The sequence below is a fragment of the Giraffa tippelskirchi genome, chromosome 5, assembly GCF_054371585.1.
Source record: "Giraffa tippelskirchi isolate mGirTip1 chromosome 5, T2T-mGirTip1v1.2.pri, whole genome shotgun sequence".
Taxonomy (NCBI): Eukaryota; Metazoa; Chordata; class Mammalia; order Artiodactyla; family Giraffidae; genus Giraffa; species Giraffa tippelskirchi.
The window spans coordinates 91,753,575-91,768,270 of record NC_137279.1 but is presented as its reverse complement, the minus strand read 5'-3'; the positions used below and the strand labels follow the sequence as shown (position 1 = coordinate 91,768,270).

Here is a 14,696-nt window from a genome sequence, read left to right as displayed (position 1 = left end):
ATTAAGTGGAATAATATTAATTATATAATTAAGTGGAATAATATTATTCCACTATTGAATAATAGTGGTGAAAGTGAACACCTTTGTCTTGCTCCTGATCCTAGGGGGAATGCTTTCAGTTTTTCACCATTGAGAATAATGTTTGCTGTAGGCTTATCATATATGGCCTTTACTGAGGTAGATTTCTTCTATGCCCATTTTTTGAAGAGTTTTAATCATAAATGGATGCTAAATTTTGTCAAAGGCTTTTTCTGCATCTATTGAGATTATTATATGGATTTTAATCTTTCAATTTGTTAATATGATATATCACATTGATTGATTTCCATATATTAAAGAATCCTTGCACCCCTGGAATAGACCCAATTTGATCATGGTGTATGAGTTTTTTGATGTGTTGCAGCATTCTGTTTGCTAAAATTCTGTTGAGGATTTTTGCATCTATATTCATCGATGAAATTGGCCTGTAGTTTTCTTTTTTGTGTGTTGTTTTTGTCTGGTTTTGGTATCAGGGTGATGGTGGCCTTGTAGAATGAGTTTAGAAGTGTTCCTTCCTCTGCAAGATTTTGAAAGAATTTTAGACGGATAGGCATTAGCTCTTCTCTAAATGTTTGATAGAATTCTCCTGTGAAGTCATCTGGTCCTGGGCTTTTGTTTGGGAAATTTTTGATCACAGCTTCAATTTTAGTGCTTGTAATTGAGTTGTTCATAATTTCTATTTTTTCCTTCTTCAGTCTTAGCAGGTTGAACTTTTCTAAGAATCTGTCCATTTCTTCCAGATTATCCATTTTATTGCCATATAGTTGTTCATAATAGTCTCTTATAATCCTTTGCATTTCTGCACTGTCTGTTGTAACCTCTCCTTTTTCATTTCTAATTTTGTTGATTTGAGTCTTCTCTCTTTTTTCTTGATGAGTCTGGCTAAAGATTTGTCAATTTTGTTTATCTTCTCGAAGAACCAACTTTTAGTTTTATTAATCTTTACTATTGTTTCTTTCATTTCTTTTTCATTTATTTCTGCTCTGATCGTCATGATTTCTTTACTTCTACAAAGTTTGGGGTCTTCCTTTTTTTTCAGTTGTTTTAGGTGTAAAGTTAGGTTGTTTGTTTGGTGTTTTTTCTTGTTTCTTGAGGTAGGATTGTATTGCTATAAACTTCCATCTTAGAACTGTTTTTGCTGCACCCTATAGGTTTTGAGTTGCTGTGTTTTCATTGTCATTTTTTTTTTAGAAATTTTTTAATTTCCCTTTTGATTTCTTCAGTAACATGTTGGTTATTTTTAAAATGTATTGTTTAATCTCCACAGTTTTTTCTTCTAATTGATATCTAGTCTCATGGCACTGTGGTCGGAGAAGATGCTTGACATGATTTCAATTTTCTTAAATCTACTGAGGTTTGATTTATGACCCAAGATGTGGTCTATCCTGGAGAATGTTCCATGTGCACTTGAGAAGAAGGTGTATTCTTCTGCATTTGGATGGAATGTCCTGAAGATATCAGTGAGACCCATCTCATCTAATGTATCATTTAAGACTTGTGTTTCCTTATTAATTTTCTGTTTTGGTGATCTGTCCATTGGTGTGAGTGGCGTGTTAAAGTCTCCTACTATTATTGTGTTACTGTCAGTTTCTCCCTTTATGTCTGTTGGTGTTTGTCCTATGTTTTGAGGTTCTCCTATATTGGGTACATAGATATGTACAATTGTTATGTCTTCCTCTTGGATTGATTCCTTGATCATATGTAGTGTCTTTCCTTATCTCTTGCAATATTCTTTATCTTAAGGTCTCTTTTGTCTGGTATGAGGATTGCTACTCCAGCTTTCTTTTGCTTCCCATCTGTGTGGAATATATTTTCCCATCCTCTCACTTTCAGTCTATATGTGTCTTGAGGTCTGAAGTGGGTTTCTTGTAGACAGAATATATATGGGTCTTGTTTTTGTATCCATTTAGCCAGCCTGTGTCTTTTGGTTGGAACATTTAATCCATTTACATTTAAAGTAATTATTGATATATATATGTTCCTATTGTCATTTTCTTAATTGTTTGGGGTTGATTTTGTAGATCTTTTTTCTTCTGTTGTATTTCTTGACTATATAAAGTTGCTTTAACATTTGTTGTAAAGTTGGTCTGGTGGTACTGAATTCTCTTAACTTTTGCTTGTCTGAAAGGCTTTTTATTTCTCCATCAATTTTGAGTGAGATCCTTTCTGGGTACAGTAATCTTGGTTGTAGATTTTTCCCTTTCAGAACTTTAAATATATCCTGCCATTCCTTTTTGGCCTGCAGAGTTTCTGCTGAAAGATCAGCTGTTAAACATATGGGGTTTCCTTTGTATGTTACTTGTTGCTTTTCCCTTGCTGCCTTTAATGTTCTTTCTTTGTGTTTAGCCTTTGTTAGTTTGATTAGTATATATCTTGGCATGTTTCTCCTTGGGTTTATCTTGTATGGGACTCTTTGTGCCTCTTGGACTTGACTGACTATTTCCTTTTCCATGTTGGGGAAATTTTCAACTATGATCTCTTCAAAAATTTTCTCATATCGTTTCGTTTTCTCTTCTTCTTCTGGGACCCCTATAATTCGAACATTGCTGCGTGTGATATTGTCCCAGAGGTCTCTGAGACTATCCTCAGTTCTTTTCATTCTTTTTACTTTATTCTGCTCTTCAGAAGTTATCTCCATCTTTACAGCTCACTGATTCATTCTTCTGCTTCAGATATTCTGCTATTGATTCCTTCCAGAGCATTTTTAATTTCATTAATTGTGTTGTTTGTTTCTGTATGCTTATTCTTTAATTCTCCTAGGTCTTTGTTACTTGTTTCTTGTATTTTCTCCATTTTGTTTTCAAGATTTTTTTATCATCTTTGCTATCATTATTCTAAATTCTTTTTTAAGTAGTTTGCCTATTTCCTCTTCATTTATTTGTACTTCTGTGTTTCTAATTTATTCCTTCATTTGTGTAGTATATCTCTGCCTTTTCATTATTTTTTTTAACTTATTGTGTTTGAGGTCTCCTTTTCCCAGGCTTCAGTGTTGAATTCTTTCTTCCTCTTGGTTTCTGCAAGGAAACCAAAGGAAAGAGGAAAGAGAGGAAAGGAAAAAAAAGCAAAGAAAGAAAGAATAGATATGCAAAGTTAAACAGAGATAGATAAAGAAGATTTATATACATTAGAGATTAACTGCAAGGGAATTAGAACAGTAGGAAACGCAAAAAAAAGGACAAATGTAGAAAAAATGATAATAGGTTTAAAAACTTAAACATTAAAATTTAAAAAAGAGAAAAGAAAGAGAGAAAAAAAGTCCACCAAAAATAATGTACAATAGATTGACCTGGTGAATAAAGGAAACCAAAAATTTTATCTACCATTTAAGAAGAAAACTAACTAAAGGACAAATGGGAAAACAAACTAAAGCAAAGTGCCAATTGGGGGAAGCAATGAAAATAAAACTAACATATATGTTGAGAGTAAACGAAAGAAAGAAAAGAAGGAAATAATAGATATACCAAATTAAATGGAAGTAGATAAAGAAGATTTATATACATTAAAGATTAACTGCAAGGGGGAAAGAACAGTAGGAAAAGCAAACAAATGAATAAATGTAGAAAAATAATAGTAGTTTTAAAAAATTAAAAACAGAAATTCAAAAAGGAGAGAAAAAAAAGAAAAACTCCACAGAACTGCAAAATCCCAATATAGAGGCAGAGGTTTATAACAACAATAAAAAATGTTACTGAGGGGGAAAAAAGCTCAAAAGCTTAACTAGATTTCATAGTGCCAATAAAATTGACAACTACAACAGAGGGGGGAAAAGGGGGGGGAGGAAAAAAAATCCAAAAAAATCTACATATCAAGTCAAAACATAAGAATAATAAATGTTTTTCTTGAGTCACTGGTGTCAGAGTCCTTTCCCTCACTGGGAGTCACAGTCCATCTCACCTCCCTAGAATGCCCTCCAACACTGTGTTGACCTCTGAACCTCTTGTGGTCGCAGCTCAGATTCTAATCTTGTCTTAGTACTGTGTGTTCTTGCCTCCAACGTCCACAGCTATCAGAACAATTGTGTTTTCTTTTGTGGGAGCTCTCAATGTCCTTTTATGTATTCCATAGACATAGAGTCTGCCTAGCTGATCATGTGGATTTAATCTGCAGCTTGTACAGGTGGTGGAATGGTTTTGGGTCTTCTTCCTTATCCACACTGCCCCTGGGTTTCACTTGTGGTTTTACTTCCACCTCTGCATATGGGTCGTCCACTGGGATTTGCTCCTGAGGCTGTCCTGGAGGACTTGAGCCTGCCCCAGTGAGGGCCAGGTATGGAGGTGGTGCAGCTGCTTGGGTCGCAGGGGTTCTGGCAGCACCAGGTATTCAGGGGAGTTGATGGCTAGGGCAGCAGGAAATACAGTGCTCTAGAAGAGTATGGCAACCAGTATTGGCCAATATGCTCCAGTATTCTTGCCTGGAGAACCCTGGCCCCCCTCCCCCCCAACAGAGAAGCCTGGCAGGCCATAGTCTACAGGGTCATGAAGAGTTGGACATGGCCAAGGTGATCCTGCAGGCATAGACACAAGACTTTTTTGCCTGTGGCAGCTCTGCCCCAGTGAGAGTTGAGCGTGAAGGTGACACAGCTGCTTGGGTTGTAGGGACTCTGGCGGCGCCAAGTGTGCAGGGACACTGCCTCCACCGCAGGAGTTATGGCCCTATCAGAGTCTTTTTTCGAGCCTCCTGTAGCTGGAGATCAAAAGACCTCTTTGGCCAGTCTTTCTCTGTAGCTCTGTCCGTTCAGGCACTTAGAGGGCTCCTTTGCCTGGGGTCCTTCTCTATTGTTTGGAGTGTCAGACACATACAGGGCACCACCTCCCCCCTGGCTGGGGTCCTACTTTGTAGTTCAGTGCATCATTCTCTTAAAGGAGAACCCTGGGTGGGGTCTTACTCTGTAGTTCAGTGCTTCAAGCATTTGATGGTCCAGCCTCTCTATTGTTCAGCTGCTGGTGCTGGTATGTGGGGTGAGAGAGGCTATGGTGATGGCTCCACCCCCTACATGTGACTCAGCAGTATCACCTTGCTTCCATGGCTACCCGGCTTTCCTCCACAGGCATTTCCCACCACAGTCTCCTCCTTCACAACCCCTCCATCCGTCTCTCCGCAGTCAACAGCAGCCCTGGCCCTGGAATTGCTCCACATTCCCCAAACTTCAGCTTCCAGCCTCTGCACTTTCCAGGGCACCTGCATACCTATCCAGGATATGTATGGCTGCAGCAAGGACTGTCTGATTCTCATTCCATTTAGGCTGCCACAGATCACTTGTTTCCCTCTCAGCCTTAAATGTTTCTCGTCTGACTCAGACAATTGCTCCGATATGAGAATCAGGTCCCTGCTTCAGTTCCCCCACCCGCCGAGGGCAGGTCCACTCCTACTAACACTCCTGTTTTTCCCCTTAGTTCCTTCGTCCTACCGAGCTTTGTGTGGTTCTATATATTCTTTTCCACTGGTCAGGTACTCCTATCTGCTCTCAGCTGGTGTCCTGCATACACTTCTGTGTCTGAAGGTGTATTCCTGATGTATCTGTGGAGAGAGATGTACTCTATATCCACCTATTCCTCTGCCATCTTGTTCTCTGTGTTAGGTATATTTTTATCACAATAAAAAACACATCAAGATTTAAATTAAAAAAATGTAACTATTATTCACTTAATACCATTGTATCATGATTAGTCAACAGAAAAATAAGGGACTTCTATATCACCAAAGCTACCATTTAGTAGAAAAACCTGTAATCATTTTTTAAAATCCAGATGCATATCAGAATTATCTTTGAAGTTTTTGAAAAATACAAATTCCAAAGTATTGCTTTTTTCTCCAGAGCTCCAGATACATTTCTAATGAACAGCCATTTTTAAAACAACTGGACTATATGATGATCTTTTACTTTTATTTAGTTTGTTTCAATTTTTCCATTTCAAATTCAGTGCCCCCGTTTTATTTAGTTTATGTTTTCCAATTTTTCCATCTCTTCTTTTTTTTGATGTTCTGCCTCAAGTCTTTATCAAGCATAGTAGAAAAGCTTTTGCATGCATATATATAACTAGTACGTATAATATATATTTTAGAAAATTTATGAATTTTTGCCTAACTATAAAATTTATGACATTTTGATTTCACTTGTTTGACTTAGTATGAATAGACTAGTAGATTTCTAATTTAAAAAACTAGATATGCAAAAAGCAACAAAGGTTTACTGTATAGCACAGGGAACCCTAGTCAATATCTTGTAATAATCTACATGGAAACTAATCTGACAAATAATATGTGTGTATAGTGAAAGTCACTCAGTCATGTCTGACTCCTTGTGACCCCATGGACTGTAGCCTGCCATGCTCCTCCATGGGATTCCAGGCAAGAAAACTGGAGTGGGTTGTCATTCCCCTTCTCCAGAGGATCTTCCCAACCCAAGGTTTGAACCTGGATCTCCTGCATTGCAGGCAGACTCTTTACCAACTGAGCCATCAGGGAAACTAATATATATGTGTATATGTACAACTGAATCATCTTGCTGTGCACCTGAAATGTTATAAGTCCACTATGCTTCAATAAATAAATAAATAAATATATAAACACAAATGAATTTTAAAAATGAATCTGCCTGCCAATGCAGGACATGCAAGAAGTGAAGATTCAACCTCTGGGTTGGGAAGATTCATAGAGTAGGAAATGGCAACCTGGTCCAGTATTCTTGCCTGGAAAATTCCATGGACAGAGGAGCTGGCAGGCTACATACAGTCCATGGGGCCACAGAGGGTTGGACATGACTGAGTGACTGAGCATACATTAGGCAGACTGAGAATTTCTATTATTTTAATAGAAAGATGTATAAGAATTTTTAGGATTTTTTCCTATGTTGCTCACCAGGGTTTACAAGTTTAAAAAGGATGCAATAACTTAGGGGATAAATCTTCCCAGACATAAAGGCCACATTTAGCTGAAGTAACCTTGTCTTGCATTCTTTGGAACATGAATATAATATGTGGGAAAAAATAATCTCATTGAAATTACTGTTATAATTGCTGATAGGAAGATATAGAATAGCAACATAATACCTTAAAAGTCTGTATCATTGTACTCGGACCTAAAGAGTTTCTTCACTTGTCTCCAGAATTCTCTCCAATCAAACTGATGCTCAGCACTAGGATTAGACCAATTGTAGAGGTTATCTTCTTGAGAAATCTCAGTTGCTTCCATTACTTAAATTTTTTCAAAAATCCCTTGGTTTTTGGCAATGTTTGTACTTAATACTTTTCAATAAAACCAAATTAATTTCCCACAATATGCTAGTACATGACATTTACTTACACTCTGAAAGTGAAAGTCACTTAGTCATGTCTGACTCTTTGCAACCCTGTGAACTATACAGTCCATGGAATTCTCCAGGCCAGAATACTGGAGTGGGTAACCATTCCCTTCTCCAGAGGATCTTCCCAACCCAGGGACTGAATCCAGGTCTCCTGCATTGCAGGAGTATTCTTTACCACCTGAGCCACCATTTGAGTGAGACTAATTACAGTTATCTTGCTTTATTCTGCATTCAAGCCTCCACTTATAATATTTATTTCCTTATTGCAAATATTCTCTGTCTTCCTTCACATTCTGAACTCTCATCTAGCCAGTGATAGCTTATTTAACTTCCACTCTTCATTTAAATAATTTCTCCATCTACAGCAGTCGAATTCTTTTTTCTGAGCAGCTATATACACCAGTCGAATTCTTTCTTCTGAGCAGCTATATCCAGATCCAGAAGATTGACACAAAATAATTCTCAATGTGTTAGAAAAACTTCCTAAAGACATGGAAATTTTGTGCCTCTCCCACTTTTTTTCTAGGCACTTATGAAATACTTTCTAATGATAGACAATTAGTGGAATTCATAATAACCCATTAAAATCAATTGCTATTATTATTGGTAATTGGCTAGAAATAGAAAAAGATTCTTGTGTAGGACTAATGTTTATTAAAAACACACACACTCTCTCTCTCTCTCAAGCTAAAATCTCTATTTATTAGGCAAGGAAGAAATATGTTTAGTTGTCCCATCACTATCTCAGTCATGTTAATAGAGAATACTTTAAGGATATTTTTGTTCAAAACTAAATTTTTACCATTCCAAGAAAAATGAAACAATCATGGGATGATTTATTTAATGGCCAAGAGTAAGAAAGGCTTGAGTATGACAAAGACAAGGGCACAATCAAAAGCTTCTGAAAAACAGAAAAGGTTGATAGATTTGACCCCGTGCTCAGTTGCTTCAGTCATGTCTGACTTTTTGTGACCCTCTGGACTGTAGCTCGCCAGGCTTCTCTGCCCATGGCGCTCTCGAGGCAAGAATAATGAAGTGGGTTGCCGTGCCCTCCTCCAGGGAATCTTCCCAACCGAGGGATCGAACCAGTTTCTCTTGCTTCTCCTGAATTGCAGGCAGATTCTTTATCCACTGAGCCACCTGGGAAGCCCACATGGTTAGAAAAAATGTCACAAATTGGAGAAAATAGTATAACTCATATATTAAAAGTCAAAAAAGGGGGAAATATTTAAATGTTCTTCCTTTGGAAAAAAAGAGGATCAATAACAATTCAGGAGAATTCTACGTGACTATGCAAAAGATTAACTCAGTTATTTATGTGTATAAAATAATTACTAACCTACATCATCAAGGGGAAAAAAAGCACTGTTCAGAGCAGATTACATAATTTGTTATTCGTGTAAAAAAGAAGGGGAATTATGTATGTGTTTTCTATCTATAGAGATAGAATATCTTTGAAAAGTTATAGGGAAAAGGAAAAAGGCATGAGAGTCTTTTCATAGTTTATCATTCTATATCTTTAAAACTTTTAGCCATGTGACTTTATTGGCTATTCAAAAGCTTAATAAAGTTGAAAAAATTAAACTGCCCTGACTCACTATAGACATAAATACACAAATATGATGAAAGGGAAAGAATGGGGAAAAAAATCTACATAAGTCATAATGAAAAGAGAGCTAGGGTAACTATTCTGATATCAGAAAAATAGATTTTAGGTAAAATAAAAAGTTATGAGACAAAAATGGGACATTTTATACCTATAAAGGGTCAATTCATCAAGAAGATATAACAAGTATGCAATATGCATGGCAAACAACAGTCTGCAAATTATGAAAGAAATATTGACAGAACTAAAGGGAAAATAATTTTACAAAAATAATTGGAAACTTCAATGCCTTATTTACAGATAAAACATCTAAAATAATATCAGTAGATCATGGAAAACTTGGGCAATATTATAAACCGACTAAATTTATAAAGTACATGTATAGAACACTCTACCCGAAACAGAAGAATGCGTATTTTTCTTAATTGCACATGGACATTCTCTAAGGTAAATCATGTTAGGCCATGAAATAAAAATTCATAAATTTTAAAAGTTCAAAATTATAGAAACTATCTTCTTGGACCATAATGTGTCCAAGGTAGATATCGATAACCAAAGGTAGAAATCAATAACCAAAAGAAAGCTGGAAAATTTGTAATTACATGAAAATTGAACAACATACTCTTATTTAACCAATAGGCCAAAGAAGAAATCAGAAGAGAAATGAAAAAATACTTTGTGATGAATGAAAATGAAGCAAAACATACAAAAATTTATAAAGGTATTAAAAGCACTGCTCATTACATTACATTGTGGTTGTAAATCCCTACATTAAAAAATTAAAAAAGATGTCAAATCAACAACCTAAATATATAGCTTATGGAACCATCAAAAGAACAAACTAAACCCAAAACCAGCAGAATAAAAGAAAATAATAATAAAGATTAGTGCAGAAATAAATGAAATAGAATGTAGAAAAGTAATTGAATCAGTGAAATCAATGAAACCACAGGTTAGTTTTTTGAAAAGATCAACAAAATTGAGAGAGGTAATAGTTTCACAACATTGGGAATACACGAAATGCCACTGAATCATACACTTTATAGTGTTAATTGTATGAGAATTTCACCTCAAAAAAAGACAGGTACCTAAGAGTGAGTGCATGTGTACTAAGCTGCTTTGTCATGTCTGACTCTTTGTCACCCTATGGACCATAGCACACCAGAAATACTGGAGTGGTTGCCATGCTCTCCTCCAGGGGATCTTCCAGACTCAGGGATCGAACCCAGGTCTCCTGCATTTCCTGCATCGGCAGGCAGGTTCTTTGCCACTGGCACCACCTGGGAAACCTGTACCTAAGAGTATGCTGGTACAATTCTTGAAATAGAACAAAAAGAGCAAAAAGTTCCCAAAGGGAAAATATTTTAAAGAGAAAAAGATAATCAGACTTTTCATCTGCAAACTGGAAGCTTGATGACAGTGAAAAGGCATCTGTGTGCTACTCAGAGGATAGGAGAGCAATCTTTGCCATTCAGCCTCAATGCCATCCTGGCTGGCTCAGCAGTAAAGAACCCACCTGCAATGCAGGAGACTCAGGTTCAATCCCTGAGTCGAGGAGATTCCCTTGGAGAAGGAAATGGCAACCCACTCCAGTATTCTTGCTTGAGAAATCCCATGGAGAAAGGAGCCTGTTGGGCTACAGTCTATAGTGTCACAAAAGAGTTGGATATGACTTAGTGAATAAACAAGAGAAGACATTAGCACTTAAGTAAGGATTCAGTGAGTATATCACTCACAGAGCCTAGTTGAGAAAAATCCTCAAAAAAGTTGTCCATCAAATAAGAAGCTAATCTTAACAGTAGGTGGGCTTCTCAGGTGGTGCTAGTGGTAAAGAACCCACCTGCCAATGCAGGAGACGTAAGAGACACGAGTTCAATCCCTGGGTTGGGAAGATTCCTTGGAGGAGGAAGAATAATGGCAAGCCACTCCAATATCTTGCCTGGAGAATCCCAGGACAGAGGGCTACAGTCTATAGGGTCTCAAAGAGCTGGACACAACTGAAGCAACTTAGAACCCACATGGAACAGTAGGAAAAGATAAAGAATAAACAGTGGTAAGCAAAAAACCACACAACAATTGTAATTAAGCTGCATGGATGATGATAATGTAAGATCAAGAAGAGGTAGAAAGAATACACAGAAGAAATGTACAAAAAAGATCTTAATGACCCAAATAACCATGATAGTGTGGTCACTTACCCAGAGCCAGACATTCTGGAGTGTGAAGTCAAGTGGGCCTTGGGAAGCACTGCTGTCAATAAAGCTAGTGGAGGTGATGGTATTCCAGCAGGGCTATTTAAAATCCTAGAAGTTAGTGCTTAACATGTCAGCAAATTTGGAAAACTTAGCAGTGGCCACAGGACTGGAAAAGGTCAAGCCTCATCCCAATTTCCAAGAAGGGCAATACTAAAGAATGTTCAAAGCACTGGACAATTGCACTCATCTTCCACGCTAGTAAGGTTATGCTCAAAATCCTCCAAGCTAGACTTCAGCATTATGCCAACCAAGAAATTTCAGATATTCAGGCTGGGTTTAGAAAAGGCAGAGGAATCAGAGATCAAATTGCCACATTCACTTTCTTGTTTTCATAAAGAAAGCAAGAGAATTTCAGAAAAAATATCTACCTCTGTTTCATTGACTATGCTAAAGCCTTTGACTGTGTGGATCATAACAAATTGTGGAAAACTCTTAAAGAGATGGGAATACCAGACCGTCTTACCTGTCTCCTGTGAAACCTGTATGCATTTCAAGAAGCAACAGTTAGAACCTTGTATGGAACAACTGACTGGTTCAGGATTGAGAAAAGACTATGCCAAGGCTGTTTATTGTCACCTCATTTATTTAACTTATACGCATAGCACGTTATGCGAAATGCCAGGCTGGATGAGTTACAAGCTGGAATCAATATTGCCGGGAAAAATACCTACAATCTCAGATATGCAGATGATGTCACTCTAATGGCAGAAACTGAAGAGGAACTAAAGAGCCTCTTGATGAGGGTGAAGGAGGAGAGTGAAAAAGCCAACTTAAAATTCATTATGAAAAAAACTAAGATCATGGCATCTGGTCCCATCACTTCATGGCAAATAGAAGGGGAAAAGGCAGGAGCAGTAACAGATTTCCTATTCTTGGGCTCTAAAATCACTGTGGATGGTGACTGCAGCCATGAAATTAGAAGACAATTGCTTCTTGGCAGAAAAGCTATGAAAAACCTAGGCAGTGTGTTAAAAAGTAAAGACATAACTTTGCTGACAAATGTCCATACAGTCAAGGCTATGGTCTTTCCAGTAGTCATGTGTGGATGAGAGAGTTGAACCATAAAGAAGGCAGAGCACCAAAGAATTGATGCTTTTCAACTGTGGTGCTGGAGAAGACTTTTGAGAGTCCCTTGGACAGCAAGGAGATCAAACCAGTCAATCTTAAAGAAAATCAACACTGAATACTCATTGGAAGAACTGATGCTGAAGCTCTAATACTTTGGTCACCTGATGTGAAGAGCCAACTCATTGAAAAAGACCCTGATGCTGGGGAAGATTGAAGACAGGAGGAGAAGGGATTGACAGAGGATGAAATTGTTGAGTGGCATCACTGATTCAATGGACATGAACTTGGGCAAACTCTGGGAGATGGTGAGGAACAGGGAATCCTGGTAAGCTGCAGTCCACGGGGTCTCAAAAAGTCAGAAATAATTTGACTACTGAACAACAACAAAGATTCTTGAAATAAAGGAGTCATATTTTCAGAGAAAATCTAATAAATGTCTAGAAACAGAACACTTGACTAAGTCAGTGAAACCTTCGAATTGGAAGAATGTTGCAGGGGGAGGTGTAAGAATAGTACAAGACCGAGAAGGGAATGTGGGCTAGTGAATGTTCTGCATTTTCATTCTAGTTGTGACGGTGGTGAGCAACGGGAAATAAAGAGCAGGATGAGTATTATTTGACTATTTTAATATAATAGTGAAGAAGTATATGTATTAAGGAGGTTAAGTACTAACGGAATGAGAAGTACAAAGGCATTTTGGAAGTACTAAGGAATAGACAAAGAAAAGAATGAAAGGAAATCTGACCTCAGCTTTCAGTAGTGCTGCCCTAGTTGTCCACCCCTCCTTCTTGAAACACTTTCCTGCTTTGGCTTTTCTGACCCTGCACTTACCTGGTCTTCCCCACTGACTGTTTCTTCTCCACCTCTCCCAACAGATCTGAATCCTCTGGTGGTCAGTGCTATGCCCTCTTTCCTTCCCTAGCTATAGTTACCTAATCCCTAGGTGGTTTTAGCTAATCCCATGGCTGTAAGTAGCATGACTGCACTGAGGGGACATTTCCAGCCTGGACATCTCCCCCAAGGCTTAACCCATCTGTGTGGCCCATTTAACATCTGTTCTTGGAAGCCAAAGTTAACAGTCTAAAACTGAATTCTTGTGTTATGTCTACCTTCACCCCAAACCTGCTCCTCCCCAGACTTTAATGATATTTACAGCTCAATAAATGTCACTCATCTACTCAGTTGTTTAAGCCCAAAACCCAGAAATTATCTTTGATTCTTCTTTTCTTTCTCTCTGACATCCAGTCCATCAGCACTCTCTATAACTCTACCTCCAAAATTTTCTGAATCTCCCCATTTCTCCTCATCCCCTACCACCATCCTTCTCTCACTTAACCTATTGCAAAAGCTTCTGAACTGGAATCCCTTTCCCTCTTCTTGCCTTCCTATAAACCATTATGCACACAGTATGTATTCTAAAGTGATCAATAAAGATGTAAACCACATATTACTCTGCTGAAAACCATTTGGCAGATTCCTGTGGCAATCAGAATCCATCCCAATCACCTACAAACCCTACAAAGCCTTTCCTGCCTCAGTCTGTCTTCAGATCTCTTCTTCACTCAGTCCGCTCCAGGCACAGTCCTCCGTTCATCCCACATGGAGACCAAGAACTTTTGTGCACTGAAAACTTTGTACATGCATTTTCTGTGCCTGGAAGAATTCATTCTGTCCTGTAGTCATTCAGAATTCACTTTAGCTGTCACACCTTTTAGGGGACTTTCTTAATAAACCATCCACACCTCACACTTCCATTAAACCACCAGTATCTTATCACATTATCTCTAATTGTCAATCAGCATTCTTGGTTACAAGCAACAGATATCAACTGACTGTGGATGAACATAGAGCCTGTTAAACAGTGAAGTAAACCAGAAAGAGAAAAGTAAATGTTGATATATGGAAATACATACACGTATATATGGAATCTAAGAAAATTGGTACTGATGAGCTTATTTGCAGGGTAGGTAGAGATACAGACATAGAGAACAGACTTATGGACACAGTGGGGGAAGGAGAGGGTGGGACAAATTGAGAGAGTAGCATTGACATATATACACTACCATGTGTAAAATAGCAAGTGGGAAGCAGCTGTATAGCACAGGGAACTCAGCTCAGTGCTTTGTGATGATCTAGAGGGCTGGGGTGGGGGGTGGGGTGGGAGGGAGGCTCAAGAGGAAGGGAACACGTGTATACCTGTGGCTGATTCACATTGTTGTACAGCAGAAACCAACACACCATCGTGTTGACTTCCTCTAACACATTTCCTCCAAGCATTATCCTCCAATTAAAAATAAATTTAAAAAGCATTTAATACATTTACATTTAAAGTAATTATTGATATAAATGTTCCTGTTGCCATTTTCTAATTGTGTGGAGTTGATTTTGTAGATCTTTTTCTTCTCTTTTATTTCTTGACTATATA

At 37.8% G+C, this 14,696-nt stretch overlaps 1 protein-coding gene across 1 annotated transcript in view; it reads left to right on the top strand.

Annotated features, from left to right (window-relative positions):
- The window catches only part of LOC145507502 (CD48 antigen-like), a 36,896-nt gene that overhangs the window by 9,402 nt on the left and 12,798 nt on the right, over positions 1 to 14,696 (top strand). The gene's annotated exons all lie outside the window — the stretch shown is intronic.